Source organism: Podarcis muralis, chromosome 3 (genome assembly GCF_964188315.1).
Source record: "Podarcis muralis chromosome 3, rPodMur119.hap1.1, whole genome shotgun sequence".
Taxonomy (NCBI): Eukaryota; Metazoa; Chordata; class Lepidosauria; order Squamata; family Lacertidae; genus Podarcis; species Podarcis muralis.
Genome location: NC_135657.1, coordinates 69017592 through 69040381, shown reverse-complemented (window position 1 = coordinate 69040381; position 22790 = coordinate 69017592).

The following is a 22790-nucleotide window of genomic DNA, read 5'->3' as shown; positions in this document are numbered from 1 at the left end:
CTTGTGTTGGCTTATACTAAATTGTTCAACAGTTCTACTGAACTCTTTAATGAGCAGCAGCAGAGGGATCTTCAGGTTCAACTTGTTAATTAGCCATACGGCTTCTGGCGAGTGTTAGGTCGTAAATAATTGATTTCAAAGGTGTACAGCATACATGATATTACACAAAGATGATCTAATGAGCAAAGAGGTTCCCCAGAACCGTTTTCAAACAATACAGATGGCATAGCAACTGAATGGAACCCTGATTCACTTGGAGGGCAACAGTATGATAGACAGACGCATGAGACTATTTTAGCTGCTATATATATCACACACATGTATATATGTGTGTGTGTAAAACTATAAATGGACTTTCACATGCTGTAGGCTCTGATTATTGGTTTTCCAAAGGAAAGGTTATACCTGTCTATGTGATGTGAAAAGCAAATATATGATAAGTTTATTTTGCTTACAAGATTGATTTTTTGTTTGTTGATAACCTTTTCATTACTTAGCTGACACATAATACTTTGGGAAAATGTAGGAAAGCACTCATTTTTGTGTTATGCTGAATCTCTAGCAGGGCCTAGGAAATGTGCACATAGCAACCGAATTTCATATATTCTCTGGTCGCTGGCATAATCTCCAGTAGGCCATGGGGCATGGGTATATCAGCCAGATTTTGTACATTCTCCAGCCATCACTGCACACTCTGCAGAAGGTCTTGGGGAATGGGCGTATCTTGGCTGCACTGTGGCCAAAGAATGTACAAAATTCAGGCGAGATATGCACATTCCCCCAAACCTATTGGGTATTATGCATTATGGCTGGGGAATGTGCAAAATTACACATAATGAACCGGAAATGTGAAAAATTCTCTCTTTATGGAAAGCTTATATGAACATTCTCCATGAGGCCTGGTGAACAATGGCCAGTTTTTATGCACATGATTTGCAAAAATTACATTACACATACACATTGTTATTTTGCTTGTTATGCCCAATCTTAAAATAAAAAACTGAGTGCAGAGGAAAAAATGGGGTCATCATAACCATTTGGCACCAAACAATAATGGCACTTATTCTGTGGCCCCTTGTCCTATTGATTTTGCATCAGTGGCATGGTGAAAGTCTTCCCATAATTTTTAGTTTAAAAGGTAGGAACTCTAGTTGTGCACACATATCTGTGATGTCTAGGCTTCAGTAGAGAAATATATGTGCCATATTCCTTAGTTCTCCATACACGCAGCAGAAATAACAGATGTTTACATTTACAACAGTGCAATTGAGAGCCTTACCTTGTCTTTTTTATTATTAATTCTTGAAATGAGAAGCACTAATGATAAGCTTCAACTAGATAATTATGAGACGTTTAGTGAATGGTGCCTTCTTAGAACATTTGTTATAGTCAATTACTTCCTGATAAGACTTGTTTTACTAGGTTTATTAATTGAATTATAATCAGTTTACACAGACTCCATGGAAGAAATTTGTGCTGACAAGGCTTCATTTCTAAAATTATCACCTAATGGAAAATATATATGCAACATTTTCATAGGAACAATTAAGTCTGTGTTCAGAAATGATGCTAATAAGGCAAAAAAATGTGGGCACAATCCGAAGTAAGTCAGGCAGGCCTAAATACCATTGTATCCAATTGGATTCCAGCACACAAGGCCATTAAGGCCAATTGATTTTAAGGTGCTGTAATGATTATAGGGGTTGCTCGTGCGTAAGTTGCCGCCACTCCTGGCTAGTGTGCCTGGTTAAGCCCTTTCTGTCTGGACAGCCCTTCACTTCGTGGCTGTTTCAGTCGCTAGCAGAATCCGTCAGTGGACGTTTCTTAAACCTTTTCCAGCATAAAAGCTGTTTGACGCCAAGTCTCCTCCTACTCTCTCTGCCCGGAAGTCTTCTGCGCAGGGAGGGCGTGGGTAGCGGAGGACCTGTGCTCTCCCCGCTGGTCTCCGGCGAGGAGTCCTGGAGCCCCCTCGCCGATTCCCCCATCTGCCCCCCTATATCCCTGGTGTTATGCTGATTTCCTTCCCCAGCTGATGAGCTGCCTCTCTCCCTGCTGGGCCCTTCTCCAGCATCGCTTGGGAGCCTTGCCTCCGCCTCTGGCTCCGATGTCAGTTCCCTGACAGGTGCCATTTTATCAGTTGTCTTCAGGGTGCCAGATTCAACTAACCCAGGGTGCTGGTGGGAGACAGCACAGGGACTTCCGCTAGCACAAGGGGGCTTTTCTCCCTCTCATCCCATGTCCCCCCAGTGCCTCCCCAATTGGCTCTGGGGGTTTCAGGAGAATGGGGGGGGGGGGGAGAGAAAAGATTGTCCCATCAAGCAAGCAAAAATGGTTGTACTGACAGAGCAATCATCTTTGTGTAACACTGAATTCCATCAAGTGGGTTTTAAGATCAGTGTGTGGAGCCTAAAACACCACTGGCTATATACCGGTAGCTGTTAAGAAGTAGCAGTAGTAACGGGTGCAGGTTGTAAGAATTGCAGCAAAATTTTACAAAAATATTATGTCAATGCTGTAAAAAAAAAAAAAAGCAGCAAGTTTAATGTATTTGCATTATGTGCAGGCAGGTGGTTAATGTAGTTACTGTTCTTGTGGCTGGGCACAGATATTGGTTCCTCTCAGACCTTGCTTGTTCTACAGACCTGCTTATAAACCAGAGGGGAGCAAATCTGATTACACTTCACAGGTAAGATTCACCTTCTGTTGTGTGGGCAGAGCGGTCCCTCCCCCTACCTGTCCGATGCCCTGGCAATGCGTCCCCAGGCAGCATTGGGTGATTGGCTGAGGTAGGCGGAGACCTCCAGGTATTCAGCCTGGGGAGGGCGAAGCCAGCCCATACTACCGGGATCCGGGGGGCTGCGCACGACCACGCAAAAGGTGCTCCCCATTTCATGTGGAGAGCATTAATTATGATTATATATAAGAAAAAGTTCATAATAATAGCAAAATCTTGCACATTTCCTGTGTGTGTGTGTGTGTGTGTGTGTGTGTGTGTGTGTGTTTAAAATGTCATAGGAATTGCTGTTATATAGGAATTGCTGTTATATACCTAAACTCTTGAATCATGCTTTAAAGAAAATTTGTTAAATAATTTGGCTACCTCTGGGTAAGAGGGTAGCTCCATCCTAGCTACAGATCCAGCTAGCATGTCACATGTAAAATGGAAGATAGTAGGTGTGTAGTTACTAGGAAGTGTAGACAACATGTAGTGAATAGCACAGGGCCAGTGAATTCCTAGTGAAACCACAGCCAGGAGGGCAGATTTTACAGAATCTGTGAGTACAGAAGACTCTGTTGTAAAATGTACACTGTAGTGCGAAAAAAAATCCATTCATCTTAAATAATTTTAATTTCATGGTGTCTTATAGTATTTGGGATACTGCTGAGTGAGAGTATAGGGTGCTTGTCCATTTTAGGTCATCTTTCCCTTGCTCCCCTTTCTAAATGTTTGTGGTATAAAGACAGTGATTCGCTCTCAGTTATCTGGGCTTCTCTGATAAAATGTGGGATACAAATGTAAGCAAAACAAACAAACAAACAAAACCCCAAACAAATAGTATTTAATATTGAATGCTAAACCAGCAGCATGAATTAGCAAATTGACTTAAATCATATTAAAAACCCCCAAAACAAAACAATGCTCCTGCGTTCCACTGCACAGAAACTGCACACCATGGATCTTGAAACCAGTGCCAAAGACATAACAGAATGGAATGGCTCGTCTGCTTGCTGTGGTCTTATTTCCTGGCACTGTCCCTTATGCCGCCATACCAGCTGCTGTTGGCACTACTGCATCAGAGCATAGAGCTGCACAGGGGACTTCCTTGATATAAGGTAGTCTGTGAGATTGCTGGGAATGACACAATGTGATTTCAGGGACACTCTGGGGATTTAATGATAGTCGGCATCAGCAGTCAGGATCTGGGAGGAGATCTAGTAAGTAAAGCTTCCCTCAACCTTGACACCCCCTCCCACCATTTCCGCTGCCCTTGAACAGCAGGGCAAGATGGTGGGGGCAGGTTTTAGTTCAGTCCTAATCAAACCGTGTTCCCAGGAACAGCTTAGCAATGCAGCAGTAAAGGCACTAAGAATGAAAGGAAGTAGAAAAGATGAAAAGAGCAAACTGGGTAGCTGCCTGCCTCTTCCGCACTTCTCGTGCACTTAACATTTCCTTAGCTATGGTAACACTGAAACAGACCTGAGTATAAATGTCAGGATGCCAACTGACTTAATTGATATAATGTTGAGCTCCTTTGTAAGCGTTTAGTTACAACAAGTGTGGTGAACCTTTGGCCCACCAGATATTGCTGAACTGCAGCTCCCATCATTCCTGGCCTGCTTGCTGGGCCTTATGGGAGTTGTAGTTCAGCACCATCTGGTGGGCCAGAGATCCCCCAAATCTGATTTATAGGATTTCTTACCTGCCCTTCAACATAAGCTGAGATCTTGGAGAAAATTCCATCAGTATAATTCAGTATGGCATGGGGACGAGAACTTCCCATCCATGGTTTCTCTCCTGAGACTGCTTTGTCATTGCTCTTTTCCTAGTGGCACACTGTGGATGGAAATAGCCTCTATTAAGTTTAACCAGGGTAGAGTGGTTTCAAGAAGAAATCATGGCTTGGGGTGTTCCCAGCTATTCATGCCAACCCTCAAGTTGGATTGTGTCATTGTCTCCTTTGTTTCTCATTGATAAGTCAAATATAATTTCAGCCAATGTAGGGTTTACATTTGTGTTGGAGACCAGTTTAAACTCAAACAGATGTGCAATGCAGTCCTAAGCATTCTTACTTCACAGTGAATCACACCACTTTCAATGGGAGCTGCTTTCTAGTAAAGACAGCCTTCCCTGTTCAGGTGCCTTCCAGATGTTTTGAACTCCAACTACCATCAACCCAAGCAAGCCTGGTCAATGACTAGAGATAAAGGGAGCTGCAGTCCAAAATATCTGGACAGCACCAGGTGGAAGAAGTCTGCCCAGTAACCATGTATGGAATTTCAGCATTTGCTTTGGGAGCTGGGCAGGGAAGGAAATGCCTATATTTCAAGGAATGAATAAAACTATTGTTTAGAGCCATAGGCCACCACTATATAAATACAGCAAGCAATCATTTCTAACATATTCAGTGCATGTATGTTTGTGTAGCCACACACAAAATGAAGCAGAAAAATAATAATCCCCACAATGTAAATCAGGAATTGCCTCTCTTCAGTGAACGATAGAGGTGTTAAAATTACAATAGCACATCCCACTCAGCCTTCTAAGTTTTGTTTTTTTTTTTTTGTTTATCCTGGCTCATATTTTCTTAGCTGGCAGAACACATTTCAAGAAAAAGCTTGAAGAGATTTTTGGCCAAAGGCCCCCCCTAGGGAAAGAATCATTCTTCTACATAAGATTTTTCTTCTCTTATTTTTATTTTTTGAAAAATCCATCTGAACCATTCATTTGATATCTTAAATTTTAATCGGATGATAGAGAGTATTTCTGTGCTGGCATGAATGTCTTGAGGCATAATATCAAATTAGTCAAAGAATTCTGAAGAGACTCTGAAATGCACTGCAAGATTCAGAAGACCAAGCTTTTACTTCTGTCAAGTGTAGGCATATCAGAGTGTTTTATATTAATATGCTTTAAGAATGCATTTGATGACAGTATGTATCTGCCTTAAGCTATATCCGGCACTCAGCCTCCGTACATAAGCATAAACAAGCTTCTTGGAAACAGTCACTCTGCTTTCATTAGAGAACTCAGTTGTGTCTCCTCTTTTTATAGCTCTAAGTAGAGATGAATAATTCACAATGACTATGCCATTATCAAAATATCTATTCTCAATAGCAATGAGGGATCCTCATCTGCCCCTTTGAGTTTGATTTTAGGGGTTCCCAATGCTGAAAGGTCTGGGACCTTACCCAGTCTGTGATAAATATTAAAACAGCTATTCCGTGTCACGCAAATTCCTTGATTGCCTTAAATAAAGTATATTGAAGTTTCCATCTCTGCTGCCCTCCCCACAACCACCACCGAGTACAGATTAAACCCTTCTCACCTTTGTAAAGCCAGCCTCAGGATATTTATAGATTAATTTTTATTTCCTCACAATTATGTTCCATCTTTCCTCCACAGAGCTCCAGGTGATGCACATGGTTCTCTTCCACCCCATCTTATCCTCTCAACAGCCCTGTGAGGTAGTTTAGGCTGAGAGGCAGTGACTGGCCCAAGGTCACCCAATGAGCTTCATGGCCAAGCGGGGATTTGAACCCTGGTTTACAGCCACAATCTAATCACTATATTCCAACACTCACCACTACACCACACTGGCTCTCTTCTAATTCTTGGCGTTTTGCAGTATCAGCATCATGATATCAAATACCGCCAGGATCACTGCAAATGCATCGGAATGCCCACGTTTCCTGTTGCCCTCCCAGCTTAGATTAGGGCTTCCTCCAGACAAGCTGTTTATTCAGCATTCATCTTTATTTGCTTACACAAAGCTTGTGCGTAGGTTGAACTATGTGGGGCGGTTATGCGACAATGAGCATCAACGCAGCAATAATGCTGATTTCCTTGCTGCTGTTCTCTTTTTGGATTTCACACCTTCCCTTTAATGATTTGTTCGTCCTACTCCTTTCAGGGTATTTCCCCCTCACTTTCCTAAACACAACAAATCCAGTTTGACTTTTTAACTGGAGTTGAGCTAGGGGGGCAGAACCCTTTAAGCCACTTTAATTGTACAAACCTCAGTTTCTATTATGAATGCCTCTAAATGCTCTCCTTGGTTCCCCCTTCTGAAAACGGCCCATTTTAGAGCCAGTTACCTGTCAACCTCCAGCCAGACTCATCTAGATTTGCTTTTACTGAGCTGCATGTTCAAGCTATGCCCTCCGTCATCCTAGACAGATGATATAACAGGGTTCCATAAGAAGACAGACTGTGCATATGTGGGCAACTGCAGGTGGAAGACATCTTGCACTATTTACTATAGTGCCCACTATGCAGTACATTGGACCCAAGAGACGATTTCTCACCTCATACAGGAAAGATGTGTCTCTCCGGCAGAGAAGGTCCTATGGCTTTTTAGTGATGTAAATGCTTCAGTGACTCATAAAGTTGCCCTTTTGCTTTGGCGGCCAAAAAGATCAGAAAGAAAACCTTGGATATAGAGCAGTGAACTGTAAGGAAACCACAGAGATCTAAACAGAGACCATTATTTGTGGCGCGACACCCCTTTTGCTTGTATTTATTTTTGATTCAGATTTGTCATGGCCAATAGCTAATACAATAAAGTTATTTGGTTTGGTTTTGGTATGAGCTTAAAATTGAGAAAGAGTGGTAGTCTGGAGGCACCCTAGGTTTGCTCTGTCCTGTGACAAGTATGAAGTGGGGTGGGAAGCCAAGTTGAAGGGTTGTACCTACGGGACCGCCTCTCCTGGTATGCCCCACAGAGAAACTTACGGTCTTCAAATAAAAACATCTTGAAGGTCCCAGGCCACAGAGAAGTTAGGCTGGCCTCAACTAGAGCCAGGGCTTTTTCGGCTGTGGCTCCGATCTGGTGGAACACTCTGTCACAAGAGACTAGGGCCCTGCGGGACTTGACATCTTTCCGCAGGGCCTGCAAGACAGAGCTGTTCCACCAGGCCTTTGGCCAGGGCACAGCCTGACTCCCTCCCTCGGCAATCTTCGCGGAGCTCTGGCCCAATGGTTGCCAGTGGCTTGATTTGAATTAATTTTATAATGAATGGTTTTAGAGTGTTGTTTGTGCTGTACTTTTGTACTGTTTTATTGTTGTTAGCCACCCTGAGCCCGGCTTCGGCTGGGGAGGGCAGGATATAAATAAAATTTATTATTATTTTATTATTGTAACTGATTAAAATTTGTTCTGAGTTTTTTCAGGGATCAGATCTAGCCTTCAAACAACCAGTTTGGCCAATTCTGACTTAAAAAGAGGTGCAAATATAATTTGGCTTTAAAAATAAATAAACAAACAACCCAGAGAAAGGAATGCTTATCTCAACTCATTATGCAGGGTGGTTCCATTAGAAATAATATAGCTTATTATAAAGGCATAGATATTGTGCACTGTTGCCCCTAACCAAAATGTTAAATATGTATTTACCCTTTAGCTTATAGAGCTGTCAACTTAAAGAACGTATGAAATGTAATTTTACTTTTGCCAGGAGAGAGCTTTCAAGACACCATCTGCTTGCTAATGTCACCTAACAAAATCAGGATTGCCATTTTCTTGAGCAGTTACCAAGTGATATTCCTGAGCAGAAAAGCAATATTGTCATCTATTTTGGTGTGTGTGTGTGTGATTGGAGGTGGGGAAAGGAGCCAAACAAATGTGCTGCTATTTTTGGTCTTAAATTGCTTTGCTCATTTTTCACAAGAGGAAGAATCAAATCTCATTTCAAATTATATTACCCACTTGTTAGGGCATGGATGATTACTCACCTGTGTAAAAGCTGCAGGTTTACAAAAGACGAAACACACCCCGAAGCAGGATTTTGGAGATTTTAAGAAGTGGTACTGTGGTCTGGGAGTTGTCTTCTCCGGGGAATATTGAGGTGGGTTAAGAGGATGAGCGAATCAGGTTGAAGGCTTTGATAATGAAATTTCATGGGGAAAAGGCATCAAATCGGAAAAGCCTTTGTTTTGTTTTGTTCCCACTCTTTTGCTTCTCTGAAACATGTACTGTTTTTACAGAACAGTTGCTCAGCACTGGGAACCACTTGGGAAGCAAGTGGTGAGCACAAAAGCTGCAGTTATATTGCGTATTTTAGCTGCATACAATTGACATCATTTCCATATCATTGTCATGAGCATAGCATGGGCCAAGCTCCAATTGCACGTGCAACCCGTAAACATTATTCCATTCCTCTCATAAAAGGCTCCATAACTGATTAATAATAATAATAATAATAATCCTCGGTTGCTACTCTGGGATAAAATCAGATTTATTATACTGTGTTTCAAGGCAAATCTGAATCAAATTCAGCTGTGTGTAGGTCATGCACAGCTAATGTAATACAACAATGCCCAACCTCCCAGCAAATTTGCTGTACATTCACCACCACCACCACCAATCCCATTGATTTTGGTAACAGTGGAAAAAATAAAACAAACGAAATAGATGCAGGGCTGGGGTGTGACTCTCTTTACCCAGCCCAATACCCTGATGGCAATGCAAATCACCCCCTCCCCATGGATCAGACTGATCAGCTGAAGATGGTGTGTGTTTGTGTGTCTCTGTGTATGCCCCTGTGTGTGCTCATCCAAGAGTGTGTGGATGTGTGGAAAAGCTATACGCACTGCTGGCATACGACCCCCAAGAGGATTGGCCAAGGGACAATGCAGCCCTTGGACCAAAGAGATGGATACCAGGAGGCCTGTTCCGCAGTTCGGGCCAGGATGCTTTGCCGCTTCAAGCGGAACAGAAAATGCCACTGCCCACTGCTGCCCCCTCCTCCTGCCTCCACATGCTCCATGCTTGCCCACCAACACACCGTGGCAGCCACATCAGTGGGAGGCTGTGGAAGAGCCTGTTATGCAGCAACTCAGAGCAGGGAGTTAATATGTGGTTGCCCCAGTTCTGTGGAAGAGCATTCCTGTTCTGAAGTGGCAGGCATCTGCAACCTGCCCTATCTGGAAACAGTTGAAGAAATTTTTAGATAAATGGGTCTTTGCCATGAGTGTCTCTTTTGTATGGTTTGAGTTTGGTTTTAAATGTATCTGCTGGGTTTTTTGTGTTTAAATTGCATAGCTATTTTTTTGCTGTTTGTATTGTAGAGTGCCCTGAGGCAATTATATACAAGGCAATTAATAAACTGGTGAGGAAGAAAAGAAGGTTAGTGACTTTTATGTAGGTGATACTTCCCTCCACATTGCCAGAACTATGTTTAACTGTATCTGCCTTTGAGTGTAAAAGTACCCTGAAGACGAAATGAATACAGTTCGAAATCCACTGAATCACTTTATGCAGTCTGTATTTTTACTTGATCTTTGATCATGTTGACTGTTTCATTCATATTGATTGGACACAGTTCTATTGTACTTCAGCTAATCCATACTTTGCATTAATGTGGCTCCTGTGCATAGATATGGAGATGTATGCATGTAGAGATACACAGAGGCAGGGATTCTCCCAATTGGCCCTCACTGAACACAAGCTCTACATAGAATCATAGAGTTGAACGGGGCTGTGAATGTTATTTCCCTGATACAGTGGTGCCCCGCAAGACGAATGCCTCGCAAGATGAAAAACTCGCTAGACGAAAGGGTTTTCCGTTTTTTGAGTCGTTCTGCAAGACGAATTTCCCTATGGGCTTGCTTCGCAAGACAAAACGTCTTGCGAGTTCTTGCGAGTTTGTTTCCTTTTTCTTAAAGCCGCTAAGCCGTAAATAGCCGCTAAGCCACTAATAGCCGCTAAGCCGCTAATAGCCGTGCTTCGCAAGACGAAAAAACCGCAAGACGAAGAGATTCGTGGAACGGATTAATTTTGTCTTGCGAGGCACCACTGTATTAAGAGTCTTATGCTCTTCTGACTGAGCTACCCCAGGGACATGCTTTAGGTCTTCCTCTTTGGTGCAATGGGTCAGTGTGTCTGATTGTTAACCAGAAGGTTTGTGGCTCAAGCTCAGTAGCCCACCCAGGGACGGCTATGAGTAGGATTCCTGCATTGCAAGGGGTTGGACTAGATGACCCTCAAAGGCCCTTCCAATCTTATAATTGTATAATCCCAACATCTATAGGCTCTATAGGTGCTTTCCATTTCTTCAGTCCCCTCCAAAGTGTGTTGGGGTATATGTGCATAGGTCCCTGGGTAGGCAGGCAGGAGGACCTCAATGTGTAGAGGACCTGTACAGAGAAAAGTGCAGGGAGGAGTGAAATTGTCTTTCTGCTACCAGTGCTATACTTATCCCTCTGCACAGATCAAATAGATCACTATGATACCATTCAAAAGCCTATGGAGCCCAAGCATTTCTTATATGGTTTAAGTCCACCTCTTCAACTGTGTAGCTCTGTGGACTAGGAGTGTCATTTGCCGTGTGCGTGTGTACGTGGAGGAGAAGAGACTTTGGTAGTGCCAGGATGTGTGCATGTCTGCATTAGCAGGCATAGCCATGGGGGTTTTTTTTAAGGCAGCAGCAGATGTCAATAAACTATGGCCCTAGTTCCACCCATCTTATCTGTCTCCTCTCTTTACTCCTGTGTCCAGTTGTCACAAAGGTTGTTCATGTGTTTTGGACTTCCAGTTTGAAGACTTTTACCTTAGGCTTCCTGTTGTTGTTGTTTAGTCGTTTAGTTGTGTCCAACTCTTCGTGACCCCATGGACCAGAGCACGCCAGGCGCTTCTGTCTTCCACTGCCTCCCGCAGTTTGGTCAAACTCATGCTGGTAGCTTCAAGAATACTATACAACCATCTCATCCTCTGTTGTCCTCTTCTCCTTGTGCCCTCCATCCTTGCCAACATCAGGGTCTTTTCCAGGGAGTCTTCTCTTCTCATGAGGTGGCCAAAGTATTGGAGTCTCAGCTTCACAATCTGTCCTTCCAGTGAGAACTCAGGGCTGATTTCCTTCAGAATGGATAGGTTTGATCTTCTTGCAGTCCGTGGGACTCTCAAGAGTCTCCTCCAGCACCATAATTCAAAAGCATCAATTCTTCGGTGATCAGCCTTCTTTATGGTCCAGCTCTCACTTCCATACATCACTACTGGGAAAACCACAGCTTTAACTATATGGACCTTTGTTGGCAAGGTGATGTCTCTGCTTTTTAAGATGCTGTCTAGGTTTGTCATTGCTTCCTGCCGTAGACTTAAGTTCTACTTCAGAACAGAGCAGCCAAACTCATGAAGACAAAATAAGACAGGTGAAATTAAATAAATGCTTCTGGTGTTTTTTGTGTTTTTTGTATTGCTGCTGATGATAGAGGTCAAGGAAGTGATTCAGAAAAGCGGGGGTGGGGGAGGTCAGAGGACAATGAGCTTTAATGGGCCTATGAAAGTACAGTTCCCATTAAATGATGTGTCTGGTTAAATTGTATACCTCAGAAAGGCTGTCAAAAATATTGATTAAATATGGATTAAAAGGGACGTGGTCTAGTTAGGACAGTCATATCAGTTAATGAGGACTGATGTGCCCTGGAATTTAATTATATTTTAATAAACTCCCCCCTCTCTTATTTAGCATTTTTACAATCACATAATCACACTTTCAAACCATATACTGTAGTTAGAAACCATGAAAGCTAGAAACCTATTTCACAGACCAAGGAAATAATTGATTCCAAATGTTCTAATAAGCAACCTCAAGTTACAGAAAAGTTGTTGGGAGGTTTCAGGCATAATTTAATGCTGCCAGATTATATGAGGTGGCAAAATAAACAAGCAAGCAAAGCTTCAGCATCAGATTATTTTTAACCAAACAGAATAGGAATTCACATTTTATACCACCAGCCTGAGTATTTTATCTTTTATATTAACTGTTCTCAGAAGTAAAAAATAAAATAAAACCTTGCAATTGAAACAGAGATCCTGGCACAGCCTTCTCCAATGTGGAACATTGTCAGCTGTTGTGGACTACCTGAGGCAGATGGAAATTGTAGTCTAATAACATCTGGGATGGTCGGCCTGGAATAAGCTCCCCTGCTGAGCAAAACCCCTCCAGTGTTTCTGTAACTATGGGGGTCCTGCCCAACAGGACCCTGCCATTTCTCCTGAATTGAAAGAGAAACAGAATCAGTAAGGTGAAGTTCTGGAAACACTGGGTTCAGTTGAAAATTTCCATGCACTTCAGCAGTGTTAGAACTACTGGGATAATATTTATTAGAATGTCAATCCTCTCTCCAAATGAGAAAAGACAAGCAGCTCTCCCCCACATCCCTTCCATACTAGCCAGAAGAGGAAAAAGAAAATCTGTCCAATACTGTAGTAGCTCAGGCATATTCCGTGCCATTCCACAGCACTTCAGGGATTGCTATTACTTATGAATAATTCACTCTGCTCTACTTTTCTCAACTGTTTTATTAGGAAGTCTCCACATACCAACTGCTTTTCTGTGCAATAAATGTTAATTTGTATTTTGACCAAAAAAACAACAACAACAACAAAAAAACTCCAACAACAACACCCAGTTTGCGTGGTCAAACACTTCTTGTTTGGTTGGTGCAATTGTGCTTGTGTTCACACGCTTGGACCACTTTCAGTGGATTTCCTCAGGCAAAACTGCAAATGAAGATAACTGGGGTGGGGAGGGTTATAAAGCAATACTGTTTTCTGTGTTAATGAGCCTGTAGGGTAAAAGAAGAGGCACAAAATGTCTTCCATGTTGACCATAGCTTTCCTCATTTTACAACAGAAGTGTAGAAGAGCATAAGATCAAGCCAAAAGGCCATCTAGCCCATGACCGACCCTGTGGAGAACCTGAGAGCCAGAGAAGAGAGCAAAAAGCAATTCCCAGCAATTGGAATTCAGAGACATACAGCTTTGGCAATGGAGAGAGGCAAAGCATGCTTCTGTGAAAGGTGTGAACCACAACTAAGAACCATTGCCAAATTCAAAGGGGGAAGACCTCTAAGCAGATCTTGGGGATGAAGGATGTAGAAAAGCTGTTTTGAGCCCCCAGAAACACCTGGCTGGCCCCTATTGGGAAAGGAATACTGGGCTAGACAGACCTTTGCTCTGGATTCAGCAGTGCTTTCCTTATATTCTGGTTTACACAGCACAACTTCCATGTAGATATGGGATGGGGAGCCTGTAGGACGCCAACAGTCCCAGCTGTCATGGCCAGGGAAGATGGGAGTTGCGTTCTAATAACATTTGGATAGCCACAGATTCTATATCCCTGATATAGATGTATTAGTTTAAATTAGTAGTGCAGCCAGCCATGTGATTTGCACAGGTCTCACATTATATGACCATGTTAGTTGTTGTTGACACCAAGGGCAGGGCCCAGCTCACCACTTCTAGCCCCCACAGAATCAGTTTTCTGCCTGAAAACTGAATCTGGTATTCATGTTGGAATGGAAAAATCAGATAAATTACTACAACTTTGTTTTTTTTGACATTTGACAATATTTAAACAAAACACAACTAGAAACACAAGCATGACATTTGATCATAATCTAAAGGGTAGATTATGTTCATGGAGATATTTATACTTCAGCAACATACAAACAGATGGATTTGGAGGGCCCTTGGAAAAACAGCTCAGCCTAGGTGTTTAACCAGAAAGGAAGCCTGCAGTGTTGAGTTAAACAGTTCTCAGAATGTTGCAGACTTGTCTGAGTCAATTCTCAGTCAATTCTGATTGAGACAAAAACAATTCTGTCTGGAGTGAATCACACACTCTTCTGACAGAGTAATCTGTCACTGCTAACAGCATTTTCGGCCTGTTCTGTAAGTAGCTGCTGGGTATTTTTCCCCCCTCCCTGCAAGTTATTTATATCTGCTTTTCTGCTTCTCTAGCTGATTTCCCATGCAATGGAATTCTGCTGGATGGGAAAGTCCATTTAAAAGAACCTCAGGATGGAAGACTGAGAACTGAACAAGTTAACAGCCAAATTATTATGTATGGAGTTGGGTTTCACATAATTTTATGCAGATTGGCATAAATTCATTTAATTTCATCTAACTGTATTTCAATATTTGTTAAAAGAGGGACTTCCCCACTTTTAATAGGACATGTTGCCAGGGAAATTCCTCATTTTATGTTAGCCCATGTTGCAGTTCTACCTGGGTATGAGTTAACCTCTGCTGACGTTACCCTGCCTTACTTTTATACTTTTAAAGCTTTGTGTCATGATGGTTCGATCTCCAGATACAAACAAACTGATCTCTATGTAGACATATCTCACATGAACGTATCTTATAGTGCATAGTATTCATGCAAATTGTGTGCAGATAATTCTGCAGCATGGAACCAGGAAGACACCTATATCCAAACAGCAATATTTCTCAATATTGTTTTATTTCCCCTTCCTACTGGAGTTCCTCTATCCTTTGCTTCTTTCCAATAATCTGTTCCACAGCTGAAGGCCAGTGGGAGGGGCTGAATGCAATTGCATGCTGATGCATTCAAGGATCTTTAGATTGAATGTCTAGTCAAACTCCAGCCCTCTTCCCATATTACTTGCATGATGGGGCAGATATACAAAGCGGCTTCCTTGGTGCATTCATCAGCTTCTCCCCTCACCCACTGCCCTGCAACACAAGCTAGAGTTCCAGCACAAAATGCACTTCCTATTAAAAGCAGGCTTCACATTTCATTCCAAATGGCGTCTTTATGTTCTGTAAGCATCTTATAATCAAATACACCACCTCTTAAAATACAGTAAATGCATTTGCAATGGTTCCGGACCAGTTATAACTCTTTGGTAAACCTTTCCTCGCAACCATGCAGATATCAGCATTCTATAATTATTTAACAAGGCATTTATAATGAAATGTACCCCCCTTAAAATAAAGTAAGTGCAGGAATGCTGATGTGTTATAACTATTCCACCCTGTAAATATACTATAAATAATTTCTAAGGTACTTTATGCAGTGCTGTACACTCTCTCTAGTGCGCTTATATGTTATTAATTCTTTATAACTCATTTGTAGGCCATTCTTAAAATAAAGCATTCCTGTTTCCAGATGGAGAGGAGGGAAGCAATGATGAATCAAGTGCCAGGTTAAGAAAAAAGGTTGCTTGCTGGCTTTTGTTTTATGTTGGTGTTTGTTTATCACATTTGTATCCCGCTGGATGAAGTTGGGACAAACTTAGTGCTATGAGTGCAAGCTTAGCATGTAGATGGACCCAAATTCAATTTCTGCTGGCTCCAGTTAAAGGATCAGATGGTGCCTTGACCTGAGAATCTGGAGAGCTGCTGAAGTCAGCGAAGATTATGATGACAATGACTGTTATCAATGGGATGAATTCAACATCCCACTCATCTGTTCAGCGCCAGACGAAACAATTCCCCCTCTCTTCCCTAGGGGCTCTCTTGACACCACCCCCAGGCAATTTGGGGGAATATGGGGGAGAGTATAGGGGGAAAGTCCTGTTGAGCAAGAACTCCTTGTGCCTGGTTTCTGCTGATAGGGAAAAAAATTTCTGGTTGCTACAAAAATGTTTTCAAAGCAATTTAACGGGACAAACAGATAAAATCAATTTAAAATGGGGAAATTTAAACTGATATTTTAATCCAAAACTCCTAAAATGCAGCTGCAGGCTAGATGGACAAGCAACCTTTCTGACAATTGAAAGCAGCTGGGTTGGAGGAGAGGGGATAACCAAGAAGGCGGGTTTGTTTCTGCTTATTGTTCGGCAGAGCTGATCCAAATGCATTTTGTTGTATTTCATCATGGAGCTCAGTAATGCACACATAGGATGGTATTCAATGATGTTTTGTTCACAGTAGACCATTGTGCTGGATTCAAGTACCCCGTTTCAAATGTGCATCTGTTGCAGATGTTATGCAGATGTTATGGGTCCTCTCTTTTGGTGATATGTAAACAGCTACCTTCAGATGCACATCTCTTTTGCTATCATTGTCACTGCCCACTCGCTCGCCTCTCCCTCTGGGTTGAATCCACAAGGAAGAGAACAGGGTATGTGTGCAGGTTTCTGCTCCTTCTCTTTGCTCCTCAATTTTGTCTTCTCATTGTTCGCTTGCTCAGACGATCATAGGGGTTTGCCTTTCACTGAATTAAACCATTGGTCCTTCTGGCTCATACGCTAAGAGCAGCTGTCCAGAATTTCAAGCAGCTCCTTCTTCTAACCTTCCTTGGAGATGTGGGGGATTGAACCTGGGAGCCTTTGGCATGCAAAGCAGGTGGTCTACCACTGAGCCACAGCCCTGCTTGGCTCAGGTTAACAGGAAGCAGCTGCAAGGAGGAAAGCCAGAAGGACCAGGAGACTCCAGAGAACCAGGGATTCACAGTGCATCTTCCTACTGACATGAACACCTTAGTAAGTGCCTGAATGTCCTAAAGGATCTTCACTGGCTCCCAGTATGTTTCCGAGAACAATTCAAAGTGTTGGTACTGACCTTTGAAGCCCTAAACGGCCGCGGCCCAGTATGCCTGAATGAGCGTCTCCACCTCCATCGTTCAGCCCGGACACTGAGGTCCACTTCCAAGGGTTTTCTGGCAGTTCCCTCACTGCGAGAAGTAAAGTTTCAGGGAACCAGACAAAGGGCTTCCTCAGCAGTGGCACCCTCCCTGTGGAACACCCTCCCATCAGATGTCAGGGAGATAAAGAATTACATAACTTTTAGAAAACATCTGAAAGCAGCCCTGTTCAGGGAAGTTTTTAGTGAATGACCTTTTATTGTTTTTCATATTTTGCTGGAAGTCACCCAGAGTGGCTAGGGAAACCCAGCCAGATGTGCAGGGTATAAACAATAAAATGACGATGATGATGACTTGTGATGTTGGTTCTGACTGCAGTGGCTGTTTTCCATTGTGGTAGCAGTGCCTCTTCTATGCTTTCCCCCATCACAGCTCACTGTTGTGGGCAAGGAATTCCAGAAATGGTTTTACCCCATCTAAAACCTATGTTTGCAACCCAAATTCTGGCACGCTTTAGTAAGCCTTCTGGTGTTTTTATATTGTACAGTACAATATCATTTGGCATCATCATCTTATAAAGAGCATTCTTTTCTTCTGCAGTGTAGATTCTGAAGCAAACTGCAGTGTAGATTCTGAGCCCTGGGAAGATACCAACTTTTCCCAGCTGGAATTACTTCTTCTACTTGATAAAATAAGGCATTCATACTTTCCTGTTGTATATATATAGGCGCCATCGTTTTCAGCGTAATGTGAGAGCAGCCTGTTATCCCTTGGGGAACACACGGTGGCTCGATCTACTTTTCCATGATATATTACCTTTCAAAAGCTGTTCCTTCACATACATTAAGTAACCATTTAAAAGGACTAAAACAATGGCTTGTGCCTGGTAGCAAAAGCTTAATAAAAAAAAAAAAAGAGGGAAATGCCAGACAAACAAATCCCATTAACATTTAACTCTTGGGCATCGGGGAAATATCTTCAATGCAGATAATTAACAAAAGCGGAACAGAAATAATTGGGAACCATAAACAGTTAGGAAGTAATTCTGTGTTCTTTTCAAAGTGACACACAATAGTATTTCTCCCAAAAAGCTGTACAGGAAGGTGCTGATTTTATTCCAAATCTTCCCCACCCCTACTTTTTCTGTGGAGTTATTTCAAATAGAAAGACACACAGCCAAATCCTGCAACTGGACTACACCAGGACAAAGTTTGTGTGATGCACACACCTCTCACTGAAATCAATAGCACAGCCAAGTAAACTGGTGAAGAGATTATTGGGAAGGAGCCTCCTAGGAGCTTGTGCCCTGCGAAGGGGTTCTTTCTTTGTAAATGTAGCAGGTGAAAAAGAGGCCATCACTACAGGCAATCCTGTTTGTGACAGCATTTTTTTTCTAGTTGCTGTATCAATGAGCGGATGAGATATTTCTGTGGTTGCAGGAATCTGTAAGGCACCAGAAGTCTCAAATCAGGGACTCTGGTTGCAACGCAACCCAGGCAGTTTATTCTCTGCTCTAACAAAATGAGTAGTGGATTCTGTGTTACAAAGGCAGCTAGACAGAAAGCAGTGCAGCAGGGACCAGACAGAAAGGACCAATAAGGAACAAATAAGACAGCATTGCAAATAGGTTTTAGGGCAATGATGGGGAGCCTGTGGCCCTCCAGATACTGTTGGACTCCATCTCCCATTATTCCTGATTTGCCATGCTGACTGGGCTGAGGGGAGTCCGTGTCCCACGTCTAGAAGGCCACAGACTCCTTGGGTTCAGGTTTGGTAAAAGTACAATCGCTTGAAGTTTGTGTGTGCTTTCACACATAGTTTTACCATGTCCAAATGAAGGTTGGCTATGTAGAAGTGAGAATGGCAGCAATAATTCAAAGAAATAAAAAATTGTGCTCTGTACAACATTTGGAAAAACAAAAAGCAGAACAGAGAGAATCCCGAAGACATAAGTCTCCACTGATAAAACAAAGTTAGGCCACTCCAAACTCAAGCACCTGACTAAGAAGAACTTCTCAAAACACAGCTAAATCATACACTCGGGACAAACTCTTTCTTAAATTTCTCTTTCCACACCTTATTGCTGCATTGTCAGTTCCATTAAGGCACATTTACGGGCCTAAGAGCTATTCATGGAAGAAACATAGGCATTCTGTTATCTCTGTGCCCACATCTGTGAAAAAGTCACGAAGTTTCAAAAGCACTCAATGAGCAATGGAGCAATGAAACAGAAGGTCTGTGCCAAATGGCAATAAAAATGTTCTTTCCTACTATTTGCTTCTTCAGGATGTGACCTCAAGACAAATTATCTGTAATTGCTGGTCTTTAAAATGTGCAACAGGATTTAAAGGGAGGAAGCAAGGGTTTCTTGGTTAGCACCATTATGTCCCATTTTATTGCTTTTCATATTGTATAGTGAAGGCCTGTACAAGTATTATATTTCCCCTCCACTCCCCTACGTTGACTGTGTGTTAGTAGATATTATGTCAATGTAACATTAGCAGGGTTGAATTTTATTGAAATGGCCAGAGCTTGTATTGCACATTAATGCTGATGGCATTTTTAATCTGCTGTGGAAATTTCAGCTGATCAATAACATCTGTCCCACCGTGAGCAAAAGGGGGAAAAAACACAAATTAGCAAATCTTTCATGTGCAATATCCATTCTAGATACTCTGCATTCAATCTGCAAGTGAATCGGAACCGGCAGCTAGCATACCTTGTTTGGGGAATCAGCAAATATTCCTATATCTCCAGAGCTGGCAACAGACTGAGTTTCCTCCATTCACTTAGGCAAGCAAAAGTAATTTTATTTCCTCTCTGAGCCATGGCTTTAGTGCTACTCTGGATTGAGATGGGGGGAAATCCATTGTTTTATGGGCTCATCCTTTCTTGTCTTCCTTTACACCATTGATTTATTTCTTTCATTATTGTCTCTCAGGACATCAGTGAGGTCCGTCCGTCCTCCCCCCCCCCCAAGAAGGACAATTCTATTTTTACACGCCATATGGAAACAACACCTCTTTCTCTCTCCCTCCCTGGGCAGCCCTCTTGATAGTGTCAGCAGAGCATTGATTATAAAACTCAGCTGGTATTTAGATCTTTGCCATCCTGTGAAACGGACCCCCACAAAAGATGGGTTCCAAGCACATGGAGCTGCGTCTCGCTTACATAGCAGAAACATTTTGCATTTACATCACCTTCCGTCACCCCTCCTTTGGTCTATCTACCAAAGCAGAGATTTATGGATCAGAAAGTATGTTAACCTGGGAAATGAGCCGGCAGGGTAGTGAAGTGTGTCTTCTGCTGATCGGCAGATACTGACGATGATTTCCAATGTAGTCCAGCTCATCCACCTGAGAAATGTGAGCTGAATCTTCAATATACGAGTGCTAGGGGAATAGCAGGCATCAGATCCTAACAATTTGTCTTTTAACATTTTGCTGCACTATCTTGCCCTTTGTGTGCAGGCGTGGGGGTGAGGGGGAAATGGCAACATGAGATAATGCAATGGTCCGTCCTGCCAGTACAAGGCTATGTAGAATAAAGATAAGTTAATCTCCTGTGGCCAGATTTCACCCTAGGTCAGCAATCTGGAACAAGAAATTTTGTCCATCATGAATTTGAAATGAACTAATAGTTGATTTAAGAGGAGAAAGAGGAGGTGTGTTCTGTGTTCCATTTCAGCAGAATGGCGAGCCAGAATTCATTCTGTTGTGCTTGAAAGAAAAAGCACTGGAAGTATTAAGTATCTTCCAGACCTTCCTTTTTAGAACCATCCATTTCTAGGAGGTAACCCCAGCTTACTTCCAAGAAGGTAAAGGGCCTCCCCATTTTATTCACACACCAACCCTACAAGATAGGTTGGCCTATAGATGGTGATTGGCCCAAGCTCACCTAACTTCATGGCTGAAAGAGGAACCGAACCAGGGCAGTATTCAGTAAGGTTATTCCATCAGCTCAAGGACTTCTAGCTATGCAACAGAACCTCCCCTTCCTCTGCCCTCCTCTCCCTGAATGCCCACACACCCTCCCTAAATCTCCTTCAGTGGGTTAGGAGAACCCCCCCAGAACAGATTTAGGGTACATGGTGATTGCACATGCAAAGCAGATAGAGGGAGAGTTTTGTTGCACAACCAGAATAGGGACAGAGAATGAAAACTTTAAAACATATGTGAAAACTAGAAGTAAGTGACCGCTAGATAAAAGCAACTGACAATTATACGTAAAACTTATAGTAGGTTACACTGTAAAATAAAAAGTAGATGGTGCATATTTAAGCAAGTAGCATAAAACCACAGAAAGGAAATGTCAGAACAGCCTACTTATAGAAGATCAAAACATTGCACAGATGTTAAACAGCTATTCAACATCAGGCTTACCTGAAAGAAGTATATGAAAACACAGAGTTACACATGATGAAAAGTACACCATAGCCAAGCACAACCTCCATAGGAAAGTTTGTAATCATGTTAGAAACACAAACAGAAAATGAATGTATAACAGAAATTATACATCAGGGTAGGATTTTTTTATTTTTAAAGGAAGGGCTCGATTAAAAGACTAATTGATGCAGTGATTCATTGCCAAGTACTCCATGAAACACGTGTGTTATGGCTTATATAAATCCAGTGGATTTAATCACACACACCCATTGCATTTTTATAGTCACTACTGTTAGGATTGTGTAGGACCCTGGTAGAGACACATGCCCAACTGTCAAGTTCTCTCCCTCCTGGTCTGTTGTTCGGGAGCTTCGAAAGCTTTCTTCAGCCCAAACATCACAGCGACTGATACCAAGAAGCATCAGCACACTTAGGAACCTGCAGAGCATTGGTGGTTTGCATAACAGACTCAATAGCTCAGTATCTTGGCTAATACACTCGGAGCATTCTGACTCCGCCCCTTCCTCTTTCTCATCAGACAGCAAAGAGAGAAAGAACAAAGGGCAATAGTCCCACATTCCAAAACACAGTAGTACAAAGCATCCTGTCTCCGTCACTTCCCACTCTGTGGAATTAAAACATACACTGTCATGTGATAGACAACAATCTCATGACTGCAAACACGGAGCAAGAATCCTAACAACTACGCCCTTAGCAGTGACTAAACCACCCCATGACAGTGTCAGTATAGAGGCTCCAATGAACACAATAATGTAGCAAGAGAAGTTAATATTTAAAAACCCTTTCAAAACAATTGCCTTTGCCCCTTAGTTTTGTATTATTATTGTTGTGGTCATTTAGATATTCTCTTTCCAATAGTTTGCCCCCCCCCACTAGTTTTCAAATAGGGGCAAAAGATGAAGGCCAGGCATTCCATAGAGATATCTTAAAGTTGAGCTTTCACAATAGCAAATGATGGCAGTTGTTGTTAACATTTATTTACATGGTGCCATCTATGTATGTGGCTCTGTACACAATTAAAATATGAAATTGTACCCTGGGGGGCATGCAATCTAAAACAATGAGTATACACAACTGTACAACAAAAAAATCAATAGTTTATTAACATACACAATTTAGACGCTATTCCATTAGGTATAATAAAAATAGCTAACCATACCCAAAGGCCTCAGGAAAAGAAGAGTTTTCAAGAGAGATTTATACATACAGAGTGAGGGGAATCCCACAAATGTTCTGGAAGGTGATTCCAAGCAATCAAAGCAGTAAGAGAAAAAGGATGAAGACATGATAAAGAACAAAAAAAACCTAGGACCAGTAAGAAGCATAATATTA